Below are 25,862 nucleotides of genomic sequence, written 5' to 3' on the forward strand. Positions count from 1 at the left end.
AGCATTTAGCCTGGCTTTCCGTGTATGGATCAGCTGATGGCTGGCTGTTTGTTCCTCTCCCCCAGAGACTTTCCCTCCTTCCTTTCCCCAGTGTGGGGATAAAGGAGATTCAGGAATAATGCAGACAAATGTGGGAGGTGGGGAAATAGATTGGCTGCAGGGATAATGAAGAGCAGACATGGAAAGGGGAGAATTTGGATACAAGGAGCAATAGTTCATACAGTAACCAGTTCTCACTTAATCTCGCTGGCCCTTAATGGACACTGGCAAAGGGTTCAGTGCCATGTAATGGCAACTCTTATCAAGCCTGACAAACTCACTACACCTAACATTGCTGTCACAGTATTTATCGGTAAAGGGTGTCGTGAGACATGTCAAATGAAAGCTGGTGACACACAGATGATGAATATCATTGCATGATGTATGGATGAATGGTGTGAAAAGAGTTTTGTATGTGTGCTGGAAATGTGTTCCTAAAATATGCTTGGAGGCCGGATTCATAAACAAGTTGCTAAAGTTGCTGGGTTCATAAACAAAGGCATGTTGCTTTACCTGTCTGGCTTGGAATCTGTTGTGAATCAAGTATTATGAAACCAGCAGGGGAGAAAAACTTTATCTGGGGATACACTTCAAAAGAACACATCTCAAAGGTTTATTGGATCATAAGAAGAAGGGAATGGCGAATCCACAGCCATATGGATGGGTGATGCTGAAAGGTCATAGGCCCGATCCATAAAGGGTATTAACTTCTCAAACTTCTAATTAAATCAGTGGAATTTAGGAGCCTAAATATCTTGATGGATCTGGGCCTTTGGACCTTAGTTTTCCTATCTGTAAAATGGGGATAGTAATCCTTTTTCTCAGCCTTTGTCTGTCTTGCCTATTTAAATTGTAAACTCTTTGGGACAGGGACTCTTTCTTGCTATGTGTTTGCGTCTAGGAGATCTGGGTTCAGTTCCTCGCTCTGCTACAGATTCCCTGTAGGACCTTGGGCAAATCACTTAATCTTCATGCCTCGGTTTCCGGATTCTGTAAAATGGGGATAATAACCCTTCCTTTCTTTCATCCTTTGTCTATCTATTTGGATTATAGTTTCTGGGAGACAGGAACTGCACGTTCCCAGGCACCTTTGTACAGGACAGAATGGCCTGGATATCAGCCTAGGTGCTACTACAGGAGAAGTCATTATTATTAATCAAAATAATAATAATGGAACAGTTGGGAAGAGAAATGAAACCACTGCACAGACTCCCCCCCCCCCCCAAGTTGATTCCCATGCTATCTCTATTTAGTATGATCCAACCCGCCGGATCCCGCACACATTAAAAGGAGAGATCCGTTTCATTTCCTTTCATTTCAAAAGCATCCCTCAATCACTTCTTCATTCCCATGCGGCGCCTTCTTCCTCCCTCCCGGAGGCCTGGGGCTGGAAATGAGCTGCACCTGCTTTAGATGGATTATGGTAGAAGTGGAAGTAACTCTCTCTCTCACCCCTCCCCTCCCCGATCTCAAGTCACATCTCCAGTGCAGGCGCAGCCCCGCTGATTAGCGCCTGCTCTCCCCGTGTGAACGGGACAGGCGGAGGAGGGCGCGGACTGACCCCCCCACCCACCACTGAGCCGGGGAGGAAGAGGAGCAGGGGGTGGGGGGAGGAAGACCCACCATCAGCCCACGGGGGGAGAAGAAGAAGAAGAAGCAGCAGCAGGCAGCAAACCCGGGGCCAGTGCGACCATGCCCGGAGGGGTCTAGGGCTCTCTCCCCGAGCCGGCTAACTTTGGGGGACCCCCCCCCCCGGGACCTGGGAAGGTTTCTCAGCCGCCAGCGAAGATCTGGACCAGGAGCCGGCCGCCTCCCATGCCCCAGGCGGGGGGCTGAAGTTGAACCTTGATTCCCGCAGCGCTAGCTCCGAACAGGTTGGTGGGTTGCTGGGATTTATTCCAACTCTCCCGATTCCCAGAGTTTCAGCCTCTAGCTTCTCTTCCCCCCCCCTCCCCCCCACTTACACATGTGCAAAGGGCGCCTGTTTACACTGGGACTCGGATTCCCCCCCTTGAAATATTTCCAGCCGCTCGCCCCAGAAAGTTGCTAAACAGGCTGCCCGGCTGTTTTCTGTCTTTCCTCCTTTCTTCTCTGCACAGGGCTTTTTTTTAAAAAAACAAACCCCCACAGGTGGGGGGCGGAGAGACCCGCTGGCTTTGGGGTGCCTCATTTCGCGTTTTGTAAAGGGACGGGGGGGGGGGGGGAGGAAAATTGCAAAGACTTTTTAAAAAATGGGGGTTGTGGGTTTGTGTGTGTGTGTGTGTGTGCTCGTTTGGTTGTTTTGAATTGTGCAACCTGCCGAGCGGAACTGTCTGTGGAGTAGGAAGCAGAGGAATCTCCGTGCGTCCAGGGAGGCTCCGCAGTACTTTTTCGGGGCTGTGCTGGTTTTCCCTTCGGGGACGGGGAAGGAAGCGGGCTGAAGCGAAAGGATTTACAGCCCGAGTCCCACCCCCGTGCCCTCGGCCCCTTCCCGATCGCTTAGCGTGTGTGGGGAGAGGGATCGCTAAGTTGTATCGAGGAGCTTTCAGACAAAGAGAAGGCTCTGGGAGAAGGAACTTTTCCGCCGAGAGTTTGCCTGGAAGTGGCGTGAAATCCCCTGTGATTGGGGGAACAGAGGATTTGGGAGGGGGTGATTTGTTTATATTGGGGAGAAGGGACTGAAATTCAGGGCTTGGGCTAGGGAACTGAACTGGGGAAGTGTGTGTGTGTGCGCGCATGGGGGGAGGGTTGGAGGTATTGATCTGCCTTATTTTGTGTGTGTGTTTCTTTTGGGTGCGTGGAGAGGGGGGTTATAGGACATTTGCTCCTGGGGTGTGTGTAGGTCAATCAGCCCTGGGTGTGGGGGAAGCTGTTTGGGGGGTGGTGGGTGTGAATCCCACAATTTGCTGTGATTGACAGGATGGGCAGATTCAAAATGTATTCACATGTGTGGCGCTTTTGTAGAAAGTGTTGGGGGGTGGGCAGATAATGTGGGGGCAGCTGTATTCTACCCACTTCTCTCTCAGCCTCACAAAGCAACTTTCCCTGTCAGGCCTGGAAATGAACAGGAAACTTCCAACAAGAAAACCTGCTTTCTGGCAGTCTCTTTCCTGATGGATTCTAGACTTCAAGGAAACTTTTGCTGGCAATTTTTTTCCTTTCTCTTGAGTCCCAGAACTCCTGTTATTTTTAATGTTTGCTATGGGAGTTGGGGAAACCTCTTTGGCAATTAAGAAATTGCTTTCAGTTTCCTAAATTAACTGATTTTTTTTTAAAATTTAACCTTGAGAAATAGGTGTTTAAATTGGCCGTCTTTCTGCTTAGGAGAAACAATGTTGAATGCCCTCTATAGCTACAGTAGTTCAGTATGCTTTGTAGAGACATGTTGCATTTGGTCTTCCTTTGTTGGTACCTGTCTCTTCTTTTCCTCCCCCCTTCCCCCATAGGCCGTTTTATTTTAATGCCAATTGCTGAGTGTTTAAAAATAATTTCAACATAAAGCCTGCTGATCTGTGCTGTGCAATGTGCCAACAAAGTAAATTGCCCAATATTTAGAAATATAACATAAAATCAAAAACAAACCCATGTTTTAAAATCTCTGCAAATTCCCTAAAGAAGCAAACTCACCTCAAACTAACTAACAAACTTTAAACAACCGGCAGAAAAATGGTTCTGTTAATTAATACCCTGATTGGTGAAAGATTAAAATTCAAATATATAAAATATTTATGTAGTTATATAATAGAGAAGACAAAAAATAAGAGACTAAAAATAAAATGATTTATATTGATTAACTTGCAGGGTAAGGCTGTACAGTGAAATTCGACATTGTGATTTGCTTGTGCATATCTTTCCCCTAATTGCGCAGTTTGTGAGCCTTTCTGTATTTCTTTGTTTTTAAAAGTGTGATGAGGGCTTTTTTGGGGGGTGGGAGGATCCCTAAAACTTTCATACAATGCATGTAGCCTGTGTGAGATTTGATCCATTTCTCTGTCTAGCTGAACCCTGTAAACTATCGTGAATAACAATAATTTGGAAAGAGTTGATTATTAAGTAGAATTCTTCACGGAGTTCAGAAATCCCAAGCATTACTTGTTTTAAAATTGATGGCTAGTTGGTGAGGGATATGAGGACAATTCTGATCCGCTTCTTTCATCAGATCCCCAACACGGCGAATAGCTTCATTTGAGAAAAATTCCCAGTGCAAATCTTGGCAAAGTTAATGATTTTTCTGTTCAATCAGAAATTGTCTTCCTTGTCTGTGCTATGAACAGACAGGCTTCTGTCTCTCCCCTCTGTATCTCTCCCCTCTCTCTCCCCCCCCCCCACCCCCCCCAAAAAAAGTTTAGGAAGTGCTGTGTTAGCAGGAAATTACTCTGAATATTTCTTGTGGGGATAGGAAACTCTTTTGAGTTGGCAAGCACGTTTCTAAGGTGTGTATGGAAGAGAACAAGGGAAGTGTAATTTTAGTTTACCTTGCCATTTGGAAATGGCATTTTTTGTTTTTTTAATAAGAAAGTTTCATCACTCGTCTTTCTCCCTCCCCACCTTCTTTTTTAATTCAAATAAAAATGTTAATAGGAGAGAGCAGGAATAATACATGAGCATCTAAAAACTAAACTTAGTTTGCATTGTTACTCAGAGCAACGGTAAAAAGCACACATATGTAGAAAACATAAACTACGATTTCTCTATTCCTAATATAGTGCTAAGGAATTAGAGAGGAATTTCAGCACAGTTTCCTATCCAGGATCTGTTGCCGGCTTTAAGTAACTGCTCAGCCCACATCAGTTTTGCTTTGGAGACTAAAAATATACATACATTTGTCATTTACCACAGTCAAAACCAACTTAGCATCCGATTAAGACCTCACTTTACAATGCTTTTGGAAAGGCTGTTGGGTACACAATAAAAATGTTATTAGTTTCTCTATTAAAAGGTTGGGCTTTTAACCTAAACTAGAAGCAGGATTTTCTAATGAGTGAAAATTCTCCTTGTGAGTTTAAAAATTTACACAAGAAGTGTGTTATGCTGGAGAACAGGCAGTTTGGTGTCACATCAACACGTCTTATATAGGCAGTATGAGCCTGGCAGTTGTGTATTTGCGAGTGTTTCATGCTGGACTGTATTGTTGACTAAATTTAAGTACATTTAAGATTTTAATGAAATCAAACTCACCTTTTGATTTATTTTGAGGAAAGTTTGTTTTTATAATCAGGCTTATGTGGATGCAAAAATTATTTGTAAAATTTAGCCACCCCCTCCCTTTTTTTTTTGGTAAGCTTCTAAACCAAAACCTTTAAGAGTTCAGGGTGGAATATAGTGAACATAAGGAAGAAAATGTTATGTGCTGACTGAGTCGGGGAGCTTTTGTCAGTTCTGCGGAGCAGTCAGATGGTTCTAATTCCAGTCTTTATTCTTTACTCCTTGTGGAGCGGAGGTTGAGAGGGGAGACTTTCTAAGCCCCCCACATTCCCTGTATTTTAAAACATTTGGGATAATATTCTTAAGGTGCTATTTATTTATTTATTTTATTTTATTTTAAAAAACCCAAAGACAAAACTTTTTTCCCTTCTCTCTTTACTTGTGTGTTGAACGTGGGATTCTAAAGTGAAGAAGAGGAAACCCTCTGGTTAAAACCTGATGCAAATAATTTGATTTATGCTTTAAACTGGTGAGGATACTAAAAGCAAAACCACTTCTATCATATGGGCCCCATTTCAGAAGAGAAAGTTTGACTGGTCTTGGCTGTAGGGGAAATAATCTGATCATCATGGACTATCGAAAATGCACTCAAACCCCATCCAACCTGTCTACCCTATTAAGTGTCTAAATGGAAAGCACAAAATGCATCTCTTCATCCCTCAAGGTTCTGCAAGCACCAACTGTTGGTGGTAGGTGAAAATATTCCGTTGGCAGCAAGATGCACCCAGTGGACTGATCTTTCCCAGCGCTGTTGTGTGTGCACTTGTAAAGGAGGCTAGCAATTCCTTCTGCTGATCCCCCAACCCGATGGCTTCATGAAAAGCAGTAAAAAAGAGTGTGCACAATACATTTACTATTTGGAATGTCGTGGCTCAGTGAATCTAAGTAGAAAAGTTGTTTGTTTGAATCTCTTTTGGGGAGGGGAGAAGAAAATGAGATGCTGAGGGAAAATGTTTGGGCTGAGTAGATTTAAAAAAAAAAAAAATTATTCCTGGGAGGTTTACCTGGAGCAGAGGATTTTAAAATAAAATCTATTAAACGGCATGTTTTGCATGGGGAATTAAAACAAATAATCCAAAAAAATAAAAATAAAAATCCAGCAATGCAACACCAGAGTCATCTGGTCAATTTCTAATTCAGATGCTCTCTTCTGAAAGAAAGGGAAGAGTTTATTTAAAAATCTACATGATCTATAAAATCAAGTGATGCTAAAATATCTACTTCAGGCGCTTTTTTCTTTATTTTCTAATAACCAAGCTGGAATCGAAGTGCGCTCAGTTGTGAAGTTCTTGCCCAGAGAACCCTAAGAGCTTTTCTTTCCTCATGGTGGATCGGGGATGCTTTGAATCTGTTAATGCCTGTCTCGCTGGAGGCAGGCTTTGAGTCTTGGGGAGGGCACAGGGGGTTGTTTTTGTTTGGGTGGGTGGTTTTTTGTTTTTTGGTTGTTTTTTTGCTGGGGTGGGTGAAAGGCAGCAAAGGGAAATTCGTGGGGAGCGGGAGAGGTGCAGCAACAATTTTTGCCTTTGTAGCAACAAGGTGTGGAGTGGGAGGGACAGTTCTCCCTCCTAAAGAAAGGAAGGATAATGCAGATGTCTGCAGCTTTTCCCCTTCTTCTGCATTTTTTTTTTTTTTTTTTTTGCGGTCTTGTTTTCCGACATGGAGTGGGATTTCATAGCGTGGCTCATACATTTAGGAAAAGTCTCTTATTTTCAGCCCAAACAGTGACCATCCCCCCACCCTCTGCTATCTGTATTTCAGTGGAGTTAAAAGACATCTCTCTCGTTCTCTCCCCACCCCAAAGTCCCTATTTCTAGCTGGCAGATGTGTTGGGTAGCTAATAAATACACCCTTTGCAGCAGGATTATGGGAGGGCTTCACGCCAGGCTGGATTTCCTTGCCCTGTGTTAACAAGGCAACTTACTGCCATGTATATACCTGGTGCTGTTACTTGATGGAATTTGTCCGAGTCCGATGGGGGAATCTGTCTCTGCCTGTGTTTTGGCCTTCCGTTCAGAAGGGACTCTTATCCTTTTGCCCCCCCCACCCTCAAAAAAAAAAAAAAAAAAAAAAAAATTGCTACGCCCCAAGTGTCATTTGTCTGTTAATGTGGTTTATCTCTATCACCTGCCCCTTCTTAAAGTGATCACTTTAAAATCCCGGTCCTGTCCTCTTTGATTTTAATCTCTGTCCATTTGGCACCGTGGCATGGTTAAACATGCCACCTTTCCCTCGCACCCCGGGAGAAATTGCCACCTGGGGGGTTAAATACACACTTCCAGAGCTGTGTTTCAAAGAGAAGAGGCATTCAGTGGTACCCGGGGGAGGGACACTATAGATGCACTCCAAGCTGGGAAATGCGGCAGAAGAGAGAGAACACTAGTGTCTGTGACTGGAAAAAAACCAAAACCTACCCAAACTCGCCCTTAAACACATACGGGATTAACTATGTGCTTGCAAAGTGCTCTTAAAAATATTTGAGATGACATCAGCCTCACAAAATTAGTTGTCATTTTATGTTACTTTCTCCTAGATCTGATCTTGTTTTTTTCCCCTCCTACCCTACACCCAACATTAGGGTCATTCTTTTGAACAAGCTTACCCACCAGGGTGGTGGTTCTTTTGGTGTCCAGTAAGCAATCCCCTTTGCTCATTGAAGATAGAATTCTTATTTTATAAAAGTGGGGAGAAAAGGTTTTGCAAGGAGGAGGGGGTGTGTTTTTAGCATTGGGAAAATCCTATTTCTGTATCTTTTTTTTTTTTTTTTTCCTTAGAGTGAAATTTACCTTCTAGAAAAGAGAGGAGCTAGGGGAATGTAAAGAGTTGTTGATTCTAAAAAGTTACTTGTAATTTTTTTTAACCCAAAAGAATAATTGGTGATATAAAATGCAGGGGGAGGGTGCTGAGTCTGGTTTTATTACATCCACTTTCCCTTTCTGAATGAAGCCGCTTCAGGGGATTGAGCTACCGGTGCGAACGACACAGCATAACTTTATAGGGTGCAGCATCTTTCTCATAATCCACACTTCTTCCCCTCTACTCCCTAAACATGTTTTAAAGAGTCAGACAGCAGCAGGGGGGAGGGAAAAATCAGTGGTACAAGCAGTGGAGAAAAAGGTGATTTCATCAGAGACCTGGAGTGAGATGGAGTATAGGGCATAGTTCCCTTCCCCCCCTCCCCATTTTATTTTATAAAGTTCTTGCTTCCCTGATTGAAGAGAGATTATAGCTAGGGACAGGATAGAAGTTGTTAAAGGATTATAATAGAAGTATTGCATTGGGACGCTTAGGTCCCACATAGCTGTGCTCGTATGTAGATAGAGAAACAAACAAGCCCAGTGTTCATTAAGCGGCATGCACAGTAGGTCTAAAATTGTGCCTAAAATCTGCTTTGCCGGGTTGTGAGCTTATCCTTCCTTTTCATTGAAACTGGGATCAGTGTTTACCCTCGGCTGCAAGTGCCTCCCATGTTTCATGCCCCAGCAAGTTGGCAGAGCGAGATCCTTTCGCTCCGCTCTCGACCAGAAACCCTCCCGGTAGGTTGTCGGATCCAGAGGAGCAGTAGCAATTTTTTTTTAAATTTATTTTCAAGAAGGGGGTTTTGCAAAGTGGGAGGAAATTTTTGCTGCCCTGCCGGTTCGTGCTGAAGCCGAAAGCTCTGGTTCCAGTTATATGGATCCTGTATGTGTTTGTCTTAAGTGAAAGATGGAATAATAAAACTTTTTTTCTTCTAATAAGAGTACTTCGAAAAACACAGGCAGCTGTGAAAACACGTGAGGGACTTTTTTTTTTAAGGGATACTTTGGGGGCAGGGGAGAGGAATCGGCCCTGTTTTGGAGGTAATTTGAAAGCTGTTGGTTCTGCCTCATGGGCAAACCTCACTCACGTGACCTCAGCTGGGTAGAGAGTTGGCATGCTCTGGGGGTTAAATTGCTCATCTGGGAGCCAGGACCTCGGTTCTGTTTTGGTAAGTCCCTTCAGCTTGCTTTGCCAGCCCGCATAGGGGGTGAAGGCTGCTGAGCCATTGGATTGGAAGGAACAATGGAGTTCCAAGGGCGAGGGAAAATTCTTATTCACAGAGAGAAGGAGAGAATCTGGAATGTGAGGGGTTTATGTACACTGTGTTACATAGATAAGGGAAGTACTTGAGTGGACCAGATGCTATTCTCGCACTATTGAGATCAATGGCATTATTCTAGACTTGCACTGGTGTAACTTGGAGCGAGATTTAGCTCTGGTTCTCTGTATCTAAATAACAACTATGAGAGGGGCTAGAATCACACAGTAAATGCATGTGTGTGGATGGATGTTTTGTAGGAGGCACGGGGTATATATTCTGTGTATGAGGCAGGGAGGTTTGGATGGGCAATGTGGCCAAGGGTAGGATTAGGGGCGGTGGGGGGGTGTACTGGGTTTCAAGCACTGGTTCGGGATCTGTTTGCATGTGTTATGGCTCACGCGTGCCCGAGGGAACAAAGCAACTTAAGCACACATGAGTGAGGAAATTCCATCTCCACAGTTCTCGGCGTGTGTGTTTTGTTCAGGCCCCAGCACCTCCGTTCAAACAAGCAGAGGGAGAGGCCAGCTTCTTAAAAACTGTCAGGAAGCAGCGTCTGCGGCAGGGATCCCCAAGGCACAGGCAGTTTGGGACGAGATGAGCTGCTCTCTTGTTGCAGTCGGTGTTGAAATAACGAATTTCAACACAACTCGGGTCCCTTGCAGAATAAGTAGATTTGTCTAGTGGGGTTTAATTGCACTGGGGTTAATCAATACATAAAGCCCTGGCATTACACACACCCAGCTCTGATTGAACACCTTCCCTTTTCTCTCCCCACCCTTCCAAACCCTTTGCCCTCATCTGATTCAAACACAGTGGGAAGTAATGCAAGACTAGAGTTCTCTAACTGCTCTCCCTGATCGGAACGCTGCATCGGCTCCCCTTCCTGGCTGGCTGGGGGTTGTGACTTCATGCTGCAGGACCTTATAAGAAAATAAAAGGAGATGTGGCCTTGTGATGAAGGTACTGGAGTGGGACTACGTGTGAGGACAATGGGGTGCTACCGTAATGCACGTAATAACAGGTGATGGGGTGCTACCGTAATGCACGTAATAACAGGTGATGCTCACCTTTGCTGGGCGGGGAGAATGGAGCGCAGACACCACAGAATCTAGGCCAAGATGTGCACAAGTGTGTTGGAGCTGAGGGAGGTGTGGGTTCAGATTCTGTCTCTCTAGGTATTTATCTCGTGAGCCTCATTGAGATTTTCTGCCTGGGAGCCGTCTACCAGCACAGGCAACTTTGCTCAGACATACTTATTATTCAGAATCCATTTGCCCAGTGAATTTCCGCAAATCATTCTTGGCCTGTGTGGCTTGTTTGCAAGTAGGTTGAAATTCAGGCTCGGTTGGTGGGTTTCAGTGGGATGTGGAGAAGTCACGTGGCATTGTCCCTGCTCTCTGATTGGATGAGAGCCGCTCATGGGGTCGGGTTTCTGGGATGAACGTTCCTGGTTTTTTTTACAAGTTGGTCATTGGCTCTTGGCAAAGCTTCTCGGGTTCCATGAATGTTCCTGCTCGGGAAAGGCAGTTGCTGGGATGTTGGAGGAAAGGGGTGCCCAGCTCTGAAACGTGGCTAGACCGTGGTTTCATGGCATGGTCTTTGGAGAGGTGGACTTGCTGGCTTTGAGTACAGTGTGCCTCGTGCTCTGTAACTTGGCCTAAAAGTGGTGGCAGCAAGCGGTCATCAGCTGTGTAAATCTACCGGCTCCTGCTGGAGAGTTGATCCAGGGCCGGTGAAAGCAGCACATCTCCCCGGTGACAGGAGCTCTCTCCGTCTCCTAGTGGAAGGGCATTGTCTGGCTGAACGGAGTGCGACAATCCCACTCCTGTTCCTTTTATTTTACCATCCTGCCCCTGCCAAGGGCAGGCTGAGCAGAATGCAGCACTGCCACTACCCACTGGCAGAAGATCCTGGGGCCTTTACCTCACAACTCGTATGTGGGGCCCTGGCATGGGCCCTGGCCGTCTCCTGCCCATTTGAGTACCCTTTGCTGGGCGGTGTTTGTCCCTGAAAGAGTTAACGTAGGCACCCGCCTGCGTGAGGACAGTGGGGGGGCCCACCAGGCCTCTCTGGCGGGTGGGCTGACTTGTGGCGAGAAATGTCAGGCAGAACAGTTTCTTGTCAAGTGTCAGTGGAGCCTTCGCCTCCTCCGGACCCGGCTCCTGGGAATGAGAGCCTGATGTGGGGGGAAGCGAGGCAGGCTGGAGGAGCGCGTGGGTGGTGGTGGATGAGAGGAGACCCGACGATGCTGAGGGAGGCCGGGGGGGGGGGGGGATGCAGTTTCTCAGACTCCATGGCAAACATGCTAGGAATATCCCAAGTGTTGGTCTGGCCCTGCCCTGCCCAGCCTAGCCATGGCCTTTCCCAGGCTCTCCCATTGCATCAGGGGCCCCGTCTCCCTCCTGGGGTCTTTGTTTCAAAGTGGGGGGGCTCGTGACGTGCTTGCTGGGGCGGGCGGCATATGCCAAGGCTCCCTTTTCCTCCACTTATCTCACACAGTCCTGACTCCACCATAAAACTCCAGCAGCCGTCCAGGCCCACGGAGAGATGCCTGTCTTGGTCTTCCTATACGTCGGCCAAAGGAAGGGGAAGGCATTCCTCTGCTTATATCCCTTAACTTTTTTTTTTTTTTTTTTTTTTAAATTCCTATCTGAGCTTCGAAGTGAGCAGGAGCCAGATGGTGGCTTAAAAAAAAAAAAAAAAAAAAAAAAAAAAACCAACAGCAACACTAAATATTTCCTTGTTGCAGCCCCATCCTTTCCAAAGGCAGCAGTGACTGGCCATGGGACCCAACAGGTTGCTCATTAGAATACAGAGTCCTGCTGTCTGTTTTTTTCCACCCGCACTCCTGTTCTTTGCTGGGGGAGTTTTACTGACGCGGGGAGGAGGTGCTTTGTGACATCAAGATGTCTTCCAATTGGTAGCCTTAACCTTGTCGTTTTTTTTTTTTGTTTTTAAATTCTGAACAAAGTCTCCCAAATGATCCCCTTCTAAGTGGCAAGATGGTGGGGGAGGGGGGAAGAAATCCCTGAAACAAGTAATAATCCATAAAAATGAAAGCAAATCAATCCAGTAAAAAAAAAAACACCCTCTAACTTTTGTGGCTAATGAGGCAGGAAATGTGGATTTTTAAAACACGCTGCGCCAAACGCCGCCACAATAAACACTTATCTTGGTGAGATGGGCTCGAGTTGGGGGGAAGCCACAGACTTTTAACATTAAGATGCACTCCTTGCCTTTCATCAGCTTGATTTCCAGCTTGATATTCTCACTTTCTCTTCTCCCCGCTTCTCAGCTTCCCTTGGCCTCTGACAGAAAATAGCTTTCACTTCCGAGAGGAGAAACTTTTTATTCTATATATTTTATTTTTACTTCCATGAGTTAAAATTAAAAAAAAAAATTAATTAATTAAAAAAAATCTTGAATGGGGTTTTTTAATGGTGGTAGGTGGAAGTCTGACACCCCCCTCCCTCCCCCCCCCCCACACACACACGCCCATCCAGCAAAAGGAGCCTATGTTTGGACCCAGATTCATACATAAGCAAAGAAAAATTGATCTGAGATTTTGCTTCTTGATGAGGCCCAGATGTTCGCCATTAATAAATTAAAACCTCCAATATAAACGACTTCTGGTTTAAAAAACAAAAGGCGCATTTGTTTCCTATCATGCTAGTAAATCTGGTTTGGAGGGTTGTGTTCAGTATCGAGGGGGGGTGGGTTGAGAGAGGGGGAGGCATTCATCAGTGACTTCTTGGTGTTGTTTGGGGAGCGTTGTGTATTTCCTGTTTCTCTGACTTCATTTCAGCACCACTGTGCCTCTCTAGAGTTTCCCCCGCCCCCTCCGGGTTGTCTTGGTTTATAGTCCTTCAGATTCCGCCCCTCACTCCCCCGCTTTAAAAATTAGTGGACTGATTGTGATTGTATTTTTGGAAGCCTCTTGTTTAAGCGATGAGATGGCTCAAGCGGACGTGCCTGGCACTCTGATGCAGAACACAAGAGACTGGGGACTGGGTCTGTTGGAAACCTTCAGACAGATAAACAAATAGGTGAGCGATGTCCCAGTGGTGCTTAGATACCGTGGGCTAAACTGCCTGCGGGTGTGAACACTAGGGTTGCACCATCGACGTCGGTGGAGCTGTGCCCACTGACTCCAGTAGAGAATTCGGCCCATGGAGGAGGAGCCGGTTGGAAGAGCCTAAAATAGATGCTGTATTGAGTTCCAGCAGAAAACTCTCCATGCTTCCAGGCTACTTCCGAAATATCAGACCCAAGTATTTATCAACCCCCGGATACACTTTACCGAGTCAAAATGCTTGTGCGGGTGCGTGGGGGGGGAGATAGGATCCCAACCTGCAGACAATGTTGGCAATATTTCACTCTCTGTGATAGAGAAATGTCCCAAGGCCGCCTTGCTCTGGGTGCAGCATTTCAGGCTGGGACAGCTGAGCTATCCTTGGTGAATAGGGCACAGGGGCAGAGCTCTGGGTTTGTAATGGTGAGGGAGCTAGTGAATTCCACTTAGAGACGCCCCCTTTCCCCCCACTGACTTGTATTCAGCTTGGGGAGATGATCTGCGGGGTCTGAGTCGGTTGAAACCGACCCCTTCCACCGCCACGTGTTCGGATCTGTTGTCTGAAAGCTTGAGCGTCGCAGTGCGGCAGCGGGATGAGACTTGGGGTGGGGGTGGATTTCAGGTCCCTCGGGTGCTGAAATAGGACTTTGCAATCGCCCCTCCGAAACATCCCCGTGGAGCACGTGTCTTGTCCGCAAGGGGACGGGTCATTCGGCCCTGTCCTGGTGGCTGGAGTTTGAGTGGGGGAAGGAGTCAGGGTTGGGGGACGTCCTGCCACGTTCAGCATTGCCCTGCCCTTGACCGCATTGCCTGTGACTCATACCCAATAAAGAAGTGGCGATTTTCCCCCATCTCCCAGCAGCAAGAGAAGTGTGGTCTTCTGTCCAGCCAGGCAGAAAGGACTTGTCAGCACCGTTGTATGCCAGAAGGGGAAATACTCTGCTTTGGAGACGTTCCTAATCTAAGACTTCCGTTAGCCTCCTACAGCGAGCCCCGGTGGAGGAGGAGAATATCTCCAGGATAAAGGGTTACCCAGTGGGCTGCGATTACACTGACTTGGGAAAGGCTCAGACCAGAACCTCAGATCTAAATTACTCTGTGCTATTTCCCCCGCCCTCCCGCAAAAAGAGCGTAACACCTTTTATCGGGGGAGGAGGGGTATTCCTTTGTAGCAGCATTTCAATGGGCACAAAGTGGGCAGAGGTGGATACAGCTGGAGGCTGAAGGTGGGTAGGTGTGTGGGGGCTGAGCATGTATCTGTCTACACTGTGGCTAGGGTAGGGATTCTCCGGCTTTCCCTCTCACCCCATTTGCTTAATGTTTGTGCCCTGTTAAGTTCAGCACGTTTAGGAGTTTTTCTTTCTCGGGAGGCAGACTGGCCCAATGGGTAGGGGGCTAGGCAAGGCCTGGGAGATCTAGGTTTAAATCCTTGCTCTGCCACAGACTGCCTGACAAGTCACTTAGTCTCTCTCTGCCTCAGTTTCCCATATGTAAAATGTGACTGATATTTCCCCCTAGTTCACAGGGGTGTTGTGAAGATAATTCCCATTAAAGACTGTGCCGTCTTTGAAAACAGGGGACGTATAAGTAACTGAGACCAACAGCGAGGCAGCATCACACTGTGAACTGAGATGGCTTAAATGGCCTTTATGACTTTGGCGTCTCTAAATGGCTGAACTTTGCAAGGGAGACTAAAGGAGGAGATGCCTTTTTACCCAACTCTGCATCCTATACCTAGCAATTTATGTAGTATGTTGTAGCAGCCAGTAAAGGATCCCGGTGCCCACCCTTTGACCTGGAGCGGAGATGCCACAATGCAGTTACTAGGGGGAGGAGGAGAGGATAGATGAATCATGATCAGTACGTCTTCAGCATCTTTTAGCTATGGATCTCGGAGTACTTCACAGAGAGGGATGAAGTAAGCATTGCAGTTCTCTTGGGGCTGAGCTATTTCAGCCCCATTTTAAAGGCTGGGGAGAGGGAAGGGGGGGGGGGGGAAGAAGGAGGGGCGTGGACTGAGAAATGGAAGTTGAATGACTTCCCCTAAGGTCTCATGTTGTGTCACTGGCAGAGCTGGGGAAGGAACCTAGGAGGCCTGGCTCCCATTCCCTGGGTCTAATCACCAGACCACCCTCCATCAGTGAAAAAGGTGACGCAGACTGGGACTGAAAGCTTTTGCCACCTAGCTGCCCAGAGGCCCCTCTGAAATGAGTTGAATGGCCATCCTCAGCCCACCCTCAGGAGAATCATGTCCACATCTCGCACACCTCTAGCTGACTGGCACTAATCAGCACCTTCCTCTGCTTTGTGTAGCGTCAGCTAGAGGCCAAAAATCGGATGGGCTGTGGAGACCAAATTCCCCTCATCCCTCCATGGCAGGGAGAGTCACGCCGGCAAGAAGCAGTGGGAGGGAAGCTTGTTCTGTCTGTGCTCTGTGACTGGAGGGGAGGTCTGCAAGTTGTGGGGCTGTTGATTTTGGCCCCCTTCTCTCTCCCTCATGCGCGCGCACAGTGGAAATGGGCAGGAGAAGTGCCCGACTCCGGCAGGATCGGTTGCCTGGCAGGCAAGCCCTGCTGTGGCAAACGGGTCGGTAAAGCGCACGGGGTAGAACAAACGGCTGGGAGGGAAAGGGTTGTTAAAGACACTCAGCCAAATTCAGCCTCGGCACCAGGAAACCCAGCTCCACACAGGTCGGCAGCCCCTAAATCTGGCGCTGTACTTGCCTTGGCTCCATCTTGGCCAATCTGTTCTCTAGGCGGTGGGGCTCCGTGGTCCCAGCTCTTTGCTGTTATCGGAGCAGGGGAGGAAGGCGCCCACTCGTGGCAGAGTTAACCCCTTGGTTGCTGCTCGGATGGAGACTGGGTCCAGATTTTCAGGGAAGAGCTGGGAATGCTGTAGTAGGTCTGAGTGAGACGCTGGAACTTCAGATCGTGTGTGCGTGTGCGCTGCCATTCGCCAGCCCCCGCTCCCATGCGTGGCTGCCTCCCACTGCTGCCAGCAGCCCGGGAATGGGTCCCATGAATCCTCGGCCACAATCGCTTAGCTTGTTACTGAGCTGCAGACAGAGCTAGTGCCTCTGGTACCAGCGACTGGTAGCAACGAGTGTTACCTCTTGCCTCCCCCCAAAAAGGTACCACTAAAAAAATGAAGCGCTCTCCCTTTTCCCCAACCCCATCCGGTAGATACTCACATTATCTAAACCCCCTGGACAGGCTCTCTGTCTCCTAGCTGAGACTTAGCCCCTTTTTGGAACTCCTCTTCCGTTCTCCCGTACTGCAGCCTTTAGACCGTACAAGGGGTGAACCTGTTCCCTGTGTCCTCCCTTTCGCCCTCTGAGTAATTACCACTGATAGATGCTGTAGTTCTCCCTGTTGGTTATTAAAGGGTGACCAGGAGAGTGGGGAGGGAAACATAGTAAATTTACAAAGCACTTTGCATCTCAAAGTTCTTTGCTGCCGTCACAAATACCTACCCGTAAACTGCTTCCCCCAGCTACTGAAATGCAGCCACCCCTGTAGCAGAATACGACAGCTGTTTTGACAATGCACAGCGACATACAACAGAGCAGGAAAAGAGAGAATCCCTGGGATCCAGCTGAAACTCCCGAGGCAATTTCAGGGAGACGGAATGCAGGTAGAGAGAGACTTCAAGCTGGATACCGGAGGCCTAAATCTCACTTGTATTTATCCTCTCTTTTTGGCTGCTGGTAGTTGTGCACAGCTGTCCCCCCATTTGGCCGTGTGGTTGGCTGGATGATATAATATTTGAATGTCATAAAGCTTAGGGAAATTCTTGTCTTCTCTATGCTATATGTGGGATCTTGCAGGTTTTTACAAAAAGCCCTTCTGGCAGAAAAGGTGCTCAGTGCAACAGCAGGGCTTTTTTTTGTTTTGTTTTTTTGTTTTTTTAAGAGGCCCTAGCTTGACTTGTTTGGGAACGTACAGCTTCTTCAGTGGCCACACGACACTGCCTTGGTGTTAAAGCTAGAAGGTTGGTGCATGGATGCTGATGGTAGAAATGGGCAAATAATAAATTTTTCGCTCCACTGGCAATTTTGGAACGTTGCAGGGACGGAAATTGTTTCAGGTTGGAGGGAAACTATTTTTTTTTTTTTTGTCAAATCAAAAAGTTAAAAAAATTTTCTTCCTGGGTCCAACAAAGCATTTCTTTCTGTTTTGACCACTTTTTTTTAAATATGTTTTTGAATTTTTAAAAGAAGCTGAAAGGAAATTTTGATACAAAATGGTTTCAAACCAAAAAATAGAAACGTTTTGTTTTTAAAAGATTAAAATATTTTGATTTGTTTTGGAATATTTTGGTGGGTGTTTTCAAAACAACTTTGTGAAATCAACATGCATCGTTGAGACCTTTTGGTGTTGCCAAACCTGCATCTCATGCCAAAAAAGTTCTGGCTGAAAAATTTCTCTTGGCTCTCAGTGGAGGTTGAGCACGTTTTGTGTCAGATTGTATTGCCTGCAAAGACCAACACGAGTGCTACTTATTAATACAGATAACTGGGGCTGTATGACATCATTAGTCTCATTTTGGGTGTTTTTCCCATTTGTAAAATTTGTCTTGGGACATTTGGTGAGATGCGGCCCAGGAGTCCAACCTTCCGAAGCCCGGATACAAAAAATGACTTTTGAGCAAAATCTCCCAATTAAAAGTGGTGAAAATGTTAAGGCTTTCTTTTGCTCAAAGAGTGTCCTTTTGGTATTCAAGGGGGGCCCTTGCTGCAGAGAAAGGATCAAGGGTTTGTGGTGCAAACCAGCAAAATGTTTCTGGAGTGTTCCTTGTTTGTCAGGTTTTTGATAAATCAATGCCACTCTGTTAAAAAATTCAACAGATTCTGAAAAACCTCTGGAGTTGGAGCTTGGCCTTTTTATTTCATAGCTGCAGTGCGTGCGTGCGTGCGTGCGTTTTAAAGCCAGGAGGGGCCTTTTTAGTTGTCAGCTGGTGTGATCTACTGCTTAACGCAGTAGAAATCTCACGGAGTGATTCTTGCATTGAGCCCACAACTTCTGACTGAGCTAGTGTGTATCTTAGGAAGCCATCAGCCTGGCACAGGGTTGGATGGAGCGGTGTACTTCAGCTTGTGTTCTTGGTTGTGCGCAGAAGCCCAGCTTCCCGCACCTTTCCCAAGGCTGTAAGTTTTCTGTGTTTTGTGTTCTTAGATGTTCAATGCTGGTGGCTCAGTGCTTCCACTGGCTTTAGGCATCTTTCCTCTGCTGCCCGCGCCTGTCCTCTCTCTCTTTCCCTGCTCTTGGGGTGGGGTCTGGGCCCTTGGGGACCAGACTTGCCAAGGTATTCAGCACCAAGCAGAGATCACTGTGGCATTTAACATCTGGATTTCTCCCAAGAGCTCGTCACCCAAATGCTGGGCTCTCCTGAAACTCCACGTGCTAGTCCAACAGCTGCTGCCCTGAACGGGAGGGATGGCTGGTCCCTTCCATCAGGGGCCTCCTACAGATAGTGAGCCTGTGTGTAGGCATGATCTTCCCAAGGCATGACCCACCAGGGCCGCCCCAAAACTTTAGAATTGAGGTAGATGATATTTTTCAAATGGTGACATGATGACCTGTCCTCAAGTGGATCAGCTTCTTTGCCTACAGTGGAGTTGCTTCCACTTAGGACGAGACTGAATTTAATTGATGTCACTGTGACTAAAGCATGCAATTGAAGGTAAACGTGTTTTAAGCGCTTTGCTGAATCTGGGCCCTATCCAAAGCCTGCATCAGTGCAATGAAAAGACTTTATGGGACTGGATCAGACATGTAGAAATCAATATTCTCTGGAATACGCATGTGTCACTGATAACTGAGTAACCATGCAGGACATGTGTTGTGCATACATCCAAAACTGTTTAAACCTGAGTCCGGACAGACCCGCTAGCAAAGAACCTTCACAGAAGTTGTTGTGATATCGGCTGTAATGGTGACATGAGTATCACTGTAACGAACGATGAACAGAATGAGCTGTGGATTTTAAACAGTAGCGCCCACCAGGGCAATTAGAAACTTTTTTAAGAAAAAGTTTTGAGAAGGACACACTTGTCGTTGTAGAGAGTATTTTTTTTATGCCGATCATTTCAAACCAACTTTCAAGTAAAATTTTGAGAGAGACCTCTTCAGTGCATGACAAACTAAATGAAAACATCCCCTCTGATTCAGATCTTGTGTGGTCCACAATAAGCAAGAAATACGCTAGAGAAAAGAGCTTAATGCGGCCGTGTCCGTGGGTCTGACAAAGTGATAAAACCGCCAACCTTTGCTCTTGTGGCTCCAAGCCCTGAATTCGGACTGCACTGACGTGTTTGCCCTATAGCTGATGGTTATTTGCTGTGCAATTCATGTGCAACATACACATAGGATACACGCACGCACGCTGGCTGTATTCTCGGCTTTCTGTTTAGCCATGAAATTCCTATTAATCCTCCCCTGGAGTAAATCCTCTCTCAGCTGAGAATACTTACCCTTAAAATGTAAGTGCTAAAACTGGAATGGAAAAAGAAGTTTCCTTTTATTTTTCAGGGGACTGTACATGTTTCATGTCCCATTCCTTGTGCAAATGGAAATAGCAACTCACTGCAACTGTGATCCTTGGGCATCTCTGGTTAGCGGCCTATGCTGGGAGAACTCTATTGTTTTTTCCTGGAGTTTGGATTTTTGTTCCTTATGATTTTTTGTCATTCTCTCATTCATTATTATTTTTGTTAATTAGGTTGTGATGGGAAACTGTCTCTATTCAAAAACAAAACCGTTGAGAATTCACCCCCCTCCCAACCCCCCAGTATATGAGCGCACGCGTTAGAAGAGAGATGCTTGGGAGGAGGCTTTTTTTTAATATAATTTCTTCATAAAGCTCCTTAAAAGAGAAACCCAGTCTTCCCCCTCAGCCATGGCCACCTCCCCTCCCACCTCCCTAATTAAACGATTTGAATTTTCACGTTAACCGCTTGGCGCTTCCCCAGCGCCTCAGATGATTAGAAAAGGATATTCATTTATGCCTTTTAAACGCCGCCCCGATTAAAATCAGAGAGATTTTTTCCTTCATCAAAATCTAACATCCTTGAAAAATTAATTTGATGCCTCTTGTTATCAATTAATTGAATCTCGTTGGGAAAGAGGCTTGTACAGCGGGTGGTTAAAGTTGTCCCTTCTGTTCTTAGCGGCTTCCCCCCACCCCCTTCCCTTTTTCCCTTCTGCTGCTTTTTCCAAACACTGTGACATTATAAAACTGTCTTCTTTTTTTTTATTTTACTCATCTCATAAAATAAAATAAATGAATAAAACTTGGTCTTTTTTCCCCCACCCTTCATCCCCACTCGCTTGAGTTCTTGTATGAAAGGAAAAACCTCTTCTTTTTCTCATCCTCCTTTCCTATACCTTAAAGGGGGCGGGCGGGGGGAAGGAGAAATAAAGTTAGTGCTTTAGCAATTCCTCGGCGTAGCAAAGAAGCCGGGGTCTGTCTGTCTCTTCCTTTCTTTAAACGGGGATATTGGATATTTCATTCGAATCTCCCTCTTTTCAATTAAAAGCGCACGGCTCCTTCTCTTAAACCCACTCCATTCTCCTCCTCTGTCTCTGCAGCCTGAGAAGCGATTTTCCTTTCTTTAATATTTCAGCTCTTCCCCCGAGACGGGCTGGCTGCACTTTTTTTTTTTTTTAATAGACTCTCTCTCTCTCTCTCTCTGTATTAAACTTTTCCAATCTTTGCCCTCCCCTTCCCCCGCCACCTCCTTAAACAAAAAATGGAAAAAGTTAGAAAATTAAAAACTCTGTTTTCACAAGTTATTTAAATAATAATTAAAAAGTAGAAGAACTTGCTTTGTGTCAACTTTCTTTCTCCTTACTATGAATTTACCAGGTTATTTCAAACTTGGATGTCTCTCGGGTTAATATACTCCTTGTTAATACACTCTTGTGAATTGGAGGTGGTTAGTCGGGGAATTTTAAACTGATTCTAACCGTGTAAGAGCATAATGGCCACACTGGGTCAGACCGATGGTCCATCTAGCCCGGTTGCCTGTCTTCCGACAGTGGCCACTGCCTGATGCTTCAGCGAAAATGAACAGACAGGGTAATTTCAAGAGGGCTTTGTTGTCCAGTCCCAGCTTCTGGCAGTCAGAGGTTTAGGGACATTCAGTGCATGGGGTTGTGTCCCTGACCATGTTGGCTAATGGCCATTGATGGACCTATCCTCCATGAACTTGGCTAGTTCTTTTCTGAACTGCATTAATACTTTACAACATCCTCTGGCAACAAGTTCCATAGGTTGACTGTGCGTTGTATGAAGAAGTACTTAGGTTTGTTTTAAACCTGTTGCCTATTAATTTCATTGGGTGACCCCTAGTTCTTGTGTTACGTGATGGGGTAAATACACTTCCTTATTCACTTTCTCTATACCATTCATGAGTCAATAGACCTCTATCATATCCCCCCTTAGTCATCTCTTTTCTAAGCTGAACAGTTCCAGTCTTTTAAATTTCTCATCAAATGGAAGCTGTTGCATACCCCTAAAATTTTTTGTTGCCCTTCTCTGTACTTTTCCCAATTCTAATGCATCTTTTTTGAGATTGGCCGATCGGAACGGCACACAGTAGTCAAGGTGTGGGCGGTGCTATGGATTTTGAAAATACCATAATGCCACTATATATCTTAACTATCCCTTTCCTAATGTTTCCTAATATTCTCTTTGCTTTCTTTTTACTGCTGCTGCGCACTGAGCCGCCATCTTCAGAGAACTAGCCACGATGTCTCCCAGATCTCTTTCTTGAGGGGAAATCGCTAATTTAGACCTCATTTAGACTCTGTTCTCTCATAGACACCCTAGTCCCGTTCAAAATAACTGAAGTGAGAAATCCCTGGGGTATTAACTTCAGTATGAACTACAGCTCACTGCGCTTGTTCAGCCCCATTGCCCTTCTGCTGACTGGCCCATCTTCCTCTTGTATAGCCGACTCTGGTGTATGGTTTTTTTTGTTTTGTTTTTTTTAAAAGGAGTCTGGCTATAACTTGAATGAGCCTCCCCTTTACAGCATTAAAAAAAAAAATCCTTTAAATTCTACATATTGTCCCGTTTGCTCGAGTCTCTGTAGTTGGCATGAATTTGTGCATAGACTCGAATGCTGGCAAACTGTAACTGAGAGTCCTGAAGTTTGGAGTTGTTCATTTATCTGCAGAGCAAGCTCAGTTTTTCTCCAAACTGCCTGCCCAGAGCCTGCCTGCGTCGCTACCCCTGCTGGAATGTGCCCGTGAGAATGGTGGCTTTTGTGATTATTCTTGTGGTAGCAGCTAGGAGCCCCACCCAGGATAAGGGCCCCATTGTGCTAGGTGCTGTACGTACACGTAGAATGAGAGAGTCCCTGTCCTAAAGAGATTATCGCCTACGTAGACAGGACTGGGAAACGGCACACAGCAGAAGGAAGTGACTGGCCTGTTATCTCACAGCAGGTCAGTGGCAGAGTGGGAATAGAATCTAGCTCTCCTGGCTCCCCACGGTGCCCTACCCCCTGGCCCACACTGCTGTCTGTACAATATGGATTTTGCTCCCATAAGGGCTGGAGTGAGATGACCAAACTTGCTTTGTAGCTTTACTGAATGATCTTCAGACGGTAGCAGTCTTCGTTCACTGGAGTTAAACTAGGGTCCTAGAGGTGAAAGGCACTGTCTTCCATTACCAACCTGCCGTGGGCTGGTGGGCCTCTATTTTTTGTCTCCCTTTTCATTGTAAGGGGGCTTGAACGTTGCCTTGCAGCAGAGGGTTGGGAAGATCCAGTGGCAACCCTGCCTCGCTAGAAGCGTGAGGGCAGCAGGGCTGTATCCTGTAGCTTTGTGGCTTTTTGTTGATTTGAATTTCCATTTGCACTTCCTCAGGGGGAGAAGAGCAAGTGGTTATTTCAAAAACAAACAGCCGGGGCCTCCTGTCAGCTCCTCCCATTTGATATTGCAGAGCACTGTGAGCCCGATGCTTAGGCGGTGTAAATTAGCATAGCCCCATGGAAGTCGGTGGAGAGACCACCAACTATGACGCCCCACCATTTCCCTCCCTGCTTCTCTGGATCCCGTGCCCTAGGAACTTGCTGGCATTTGGAGTTTGAGGCCTTGCTCAGCTGCTTCCTGCCCAGAGCACGGGACCCCTCTGGACTCAGGAAGGGGTAAAGATGGGTCACTAGAGCGTTGGTCTCTAGTGGTAGGAGGAGAGTTAGCCTCTGCTTAGAAGGGGAGAGGGTTGGTAGCAAATGGTGTGTCATCGGCACTAGTCTGTCTACAATGAGAGAGATGGAGGACCGAGCTCGCATGAAGCTGGTTCCCTCTGCCCTGCTCTTAGCTGTGTACCATAAATAGCCCTTAGGTGCAGATGATAGTTGCAGTATCTCAAAGGTGGGACAGTAGCATTTACACCCCCTTGACCGATGAGGAAATTGAGGCACTGGGAAGGGAAAAGGATTTGCCCAAGACCGTGCAGTGGGGTCAATGGCTGCCTCTAGACAGATGATAAACGAACAATAGAGTGTTCTAGTGCAGCCTTTGGGTGAGGTGAAACTGGGCAGGAGATGACTAAACTCCTCCTGTTTCTGCCATTGCCAGTAGATTGAAACGTCTGCTGCGGATTGACAGGTGGCTTTGCGTTTCCCAGCTTTCTCCAGCACCCCCAAACATTTAAAAAAGAAAAATAAATAAGCAGCGGTTTTGTGAGAGAGGGAAAGGGGTAGCGTTCCTAATGCCGTGAAGTCCGATGGTCTTTGGAACATGCCTACCTGTGAATGGGCCTGGGACACTTTCTCAGGGTGTCCAGCAGTGACAACAGCCCCGTTACCTTTCTGCCGCTGCAAACAAGGTACTGTGTGGGGAGTTCCCTGCCACCCTTGGATGTTAGTCAGCCCAATACACTCCCTAGGACTCTGCCAGTCCTGGCAGGTTAAGCCGTGGTGTACTTCAGTTCCCGAGCTCTCCAAGTGTTTCCCTGCAGCATCCAGCCCCTGTCCCTGGGTGCCTGCAGAAATCCTGAGTCCGCTGTCTCCAGAGAGACCGAATACACACACCAGCCTGTTGGCTCAGCTGAGCATGCGCGCCTCACTCGGATAGAACAGTGCTGAGATGGGTTTATAATAAAACGAGCGCATGTTTATTAACGATGAAAGGAGCTTTAGGTGATAGTGCACAGAGATCATAGCAGCAGGAAATGGTTACAAATAAAACAAAAGTGGAATCATGCTTTTTAGTGACTAAATCTTAACCCAACAGGTTACAGTCCTTGCCTAAAATAGGTTGCATCACCCCACTCCCACGTGGCTGGGGCTGATGGAGTGCAAAGAGCATGACCTCTGTTCTCTCAGTGATGGGGTTTCTCTCCCCTTCGCCTTATAGTCTATTCAACCTTTGAGATGTGTTCTTTTGAAATGTGTCCCTAGATAAAATTTTCCTCCCCTGCTGTTTGCGCTCCAGGGAGCGGATGCCAGGCTGTTTTCTTCTTCTGTTGACTTAAAATGCAGCTGCATCATCCTTGGTGCTGGTTTCACCGTACTTGATTCGCAACAGGTCCTTAGGCAGAGGAGTGAAGCAGCTTTCCTGGGTCTGGGCTTTAGCAGCCCTGCTTGGTGGCATGGTTTGAGACACATTTTTAGTATACACAGACAGCTTTTTAATGAGCGCCCATAGGTGCATCACACAACACCTTTGACCTGTATGATGTGAGTTTTCATTTGATATCTTACACAACGTTCTTTATAGACCAATATCATGACAGCCCTGGGTTAGGTGTAGTGCGTTTCTCAGGCTTGATAGGGCTTGCTATTATGTGGCAGTGAACCCTTTGCTAGCATCACAGGGCCAGTCCTTCCTCATAGGGCAGTTGGCGTTGTACTGCTTGCTAGAGTCTTGTGCTTTGGGCTTGGTGCCTTCAGGAAGGGTGTTGGGAAGAAGTTGGCAAGCTCTTTGGAGCAGGCGCCGTCTCTTTGTTTGTACAGCACCTAGCACAATGGAGTCTTGGATATTATAATTTTGTACTGGTGCCCCATGTATTGCGTGGCTCTGGTTTGTTTGCTACTTTACAGCTCTGCTGCCCTGCATACTGGTTCTTCTGCCTCACGTAGGCAGTCAAAGAGTTTTGGTTAAGAAGAATGGTCTAGTGGACTGGAATGCAGGAGATCGGGGTCCTAGTCTCCACTCTGCCTCTGACCTGCTGAGTCATCTTGGGCAAGTCACATCCCCACTCTGTGCCCCAGTTTCCCCTCCCCTTTGCAAATGTTGAGGTATGTGTTGTCTCTGTGTGTTTGTACAGCACCTAGCACAAGGAAGCCTCGGTCTCAATGTGGGCCTCTAGGTGCTATTGAAATACAAATGATATTGGGGCGTCTAAATTCTGCTCCCAGGCAATTGGGTGCATGGCTTGCAGCTTTTGTGTGGTGTGGTTCCAGCGAGCTCCTGGTCTTGTTTAGAATTGGCACTAGTTAGATAAGACGTTTGGCTTTACAGAGGTGGGCACAAATCGGAATCCCATCTCCCACTG

At 46.6% G+C, this 25,862-nt stretch overlaps 1 protein-coding gene across 7 annotated transcripts in view; it reads left to right on the plus strand.

Annotated features, from left to right (window-relative positions):
- The first annotated feature begins 1,476 nt into the window (after positions 1 to 1,476).
- Positions 1,477 to 25,862, plus strand: part of FOXP4 (forkhead box P4) — a 136,087-nt gene continuing 111,701 nt past the window's right edge. For 5 of the 7 annotated variants that reach the window (XM_067531804.1, XM_067531807.1, XM_067531808.1 and 2 more), the window contains exon 1: positions 1,477 to 1,913. The gene's annotated coding sequence lies outside the window, so the exon portion shown is untranslated. Of the gene's footprint in view, positions 1,914 to 10,177; positions 10,302 to 25,862 lie in introns of those variants that run through there. The other 2 variants (XM_067531806.1, XM_067531805.1) reach the window with 2 other exon arrangements.

Source organism: Emydura macquarii, unplaced genomic scaffold (genome assembly GCF_026122565.2).
Source record: "Emydura macquarii macquarii isolate MOO-44397 ecotype Brisbane River unplaced genomic scaffold, CSIRO-AGI_Emac_v2 contig_3220, whole genome shotgun sequence".
Taxonomy (NCBI): domain Eukaryota; kingdom Metazoa; phylum Chordata; order Testudines; family Chelidae; genus Emydura; species Emydura macquarii.